A 2,706-nucleotide genomic window follows, 5' to 3' on the forward strand; every position below is an offset into this window, starting at 1 on the left:
ATAGTAAAGATATCCTGATTGTGAAAAAGAAGGTGTCCCAGTCTTTATGTGCAACCATTGATAACTTGTGTGTTCCTCAATACAGAGTCAGCTGGAGTAAATGTGTGTGGAATAAATACCTATCCCCTTCATTGTCATTTTTCTCTTGGAGATTACTCCATGGCTTTCTACCCACAGATGATATACTGAAGTTAAAAGGCTTGAGAGGTCCCTCTAGATGTGGGTTATGTAACTCCCATGAGGAAACTATAAAGCACTTATTTTTCAAATGTTCCACAGTTAAATAGGTTTGGTACTGTTTAATTCCCAAACTGAAGTTAGAAACTGTTCTTTTGTCCTGGAATGATTTCTCCCTCAGCTGGAAGGTCTGTCTTGGAGTGATTTCTCTCCTAGCTAGAAGGATTGGCAGGCCCAAGATTTACCCCCTATTCCTTGTATCATAGCTTGGTTCATATGGATGGCTAGAAATAAGCTTAAATATGAAGATACTTGTGTGGCAATTGCCACCATTGCTGCCAACTGCTTCAGCTACCTGCAGAAATTATATTGTCATGGGAAGCTTCCCGAAATCCTTTACAATACTTTCTACAGTCTTCCTAGAAAAATCAAGTATGCACTTATTCATTGGGTTTCTTCCCCAAAGGGTGGAATTAAAGTTAATACTGATGGTAGTTTTTCTAATTCTTATGATGGTATTGGAGGGGTGTTCAGAAACAGTAATGGCAAGTGTTTACTCTACTTTCATTCTCCTGCCATTGCTAAGGACCCTCTGGAGGCAGAAGCTGTGGCTATTTATTGGGCTATGTTCATGGCCCAAAAGTGTAGCTTCACCTCAATTATATTTTGCTTCACCTCAATTATATTTGAATCTGATTCCAGGGTTCTTATTGATATTATTGAAGGGAGGTTACCTACTCCTTGGTATTTGATGCAGTGGATTGGATTGATTCACTCCATGGGAAAGGGCTTTAAATCCTCTTACTCACATATATTAAGAGAAGGCAATAGGCCAGCAAATTGGCTAGCCAAGGTAGGACTTCATTCTGAGATCCCTAGGGTAGGCAATTCTACTACCCCCCAGCTAGAGTTACCGTTGAAAGGAGACACTGTTGCTCTTCCTTTCAGTAGAGTTTTTTTTGGTTAAAAGTTTTTTGGGAAGGGACTTGTATGCTCCCTTCTCTTGTACCCCTCTTTTTTCTTGTTTAATGTAGTATATATCATTCAATATAGAACCCTATATATATATATATATATTATGGTAAATTAAATAAAACCCTTCCCAACCCTTCCCAACATTTTTGGTGATCGTGACATGTTCAAATCCAATTGAGGCTAAATCAAAGCTTATTTAATTAAGTTCATGATTAATTCCAAAAAATTAAAATCCATCATGCACATTTTTGAAGCTCATACCCATAAACATATTTAAAGGCACATGACATCAAATTCAAAAGCCTAATTTGAGCCCATATGACAAAATATCAATTCTTCATTATCTCATGGTATTTAAATCACCCCATCATGACATCATGTGAAGCATACCAAGCATGTAAATTAAATCACTCCATTAACATCATGAGGTCAAACATACCAAATTTGGCAAGTGGAGATGACCACTCCCTCTCCCTCCTTCACTTAGACTTACTTCTTCCATGCAAATTTTAAACCTTGGTTTCATGCCTAAGCCAACCATTTAAGTTCATCTAAACTTGGGACTCACCCTAACCACCATGGAACCAAACCAAGCCCTTGGACCAAGGGGTTAAACCCGAACCTCACTTCCCCCTTGGACCAAAGCCTTGGAGTCTCCTTGGAACCAAATTCAGCCTCCTTGGCTCCCCTGAGCTTGGAAGTGATATGACCCTGGCTGGCTAGCCACCCAATTGGCAGAAAATACCAAGCCTTAGAGCCTACTCTTAGCATAACCAAAAATTGGAACTCCCTGAGGTGCCTCATCCCCATTAGCCATCAGAGCCCTTCTGCCCTACGCCTAAGCAACTCCCTTGCTACCATGACATTCCATGTTAGCCGCTAGAGCCTCCTCTATAAATAGGATACCTCCACGACCAAGAGGAGAAGAGTGCTCAAACCTTAGCCAAATCCTGCAAAAATTTCTCCAGACCTCTTAGCAACCCAGAGAAGTTCATCTCCAATGTTTTCTAGGCCTCATTCCCACTCTTCATCCCTAATTTTAGACCTAAAATTCAGATCTTCTCACTATCATACCTAAAACTTTATCAATTTCACAAATTGATTGACTCTTAAGCTTCACCAGAGTAAGAGAGGAAGTTCCTCACTAGAAGCCACATCTTTTGAGCCCCTGTCATAGAGCTAGACCAAGTCTGTTCCACCCTTCAATCGAATTCCTACTCAAACCCCGTACCGAAGGAAGGTGACACTTTGAAGAGGTTTTTTGGTCTCTACTGAAGCTTCTATAAGCACCCGATTAAGGAATCACATATTGAGCAAAGGTATGAATCACCAATCCTAATTTTCAACTTGATTGCACCAATTATTAAGAGAATTTTTTGTTCATGAGCACTTAACCATATGGATGTCTTTTTATTGATTAGGTGAAGTTTTAGGAAAAAATATCATGTGATTTTGTTGAGAATCAGTGAGAAATTAGGGTTAGAAAATGTGCGGTTTACTAGTTAGGCCATTTGGTGACGATGATCAGGAGCCATCTGATCCTGCGTGTATCGA

This window comes from Phalaenopsis equestris, unplaced genomic scaffold (assembly GCF_001263595.1).
Source record: "Phalaenopsis equestris unplaced genomic scaffold, ASM126359v1 Scaffold000464, whole genome shotgun sequence".
NCBI lineage: Eukaryota > Viridiplantae > Streptophyta > Magnoliopsida > Asparagales > Orchidaceae > Phalaenopsis > Phalaenopsis equestris.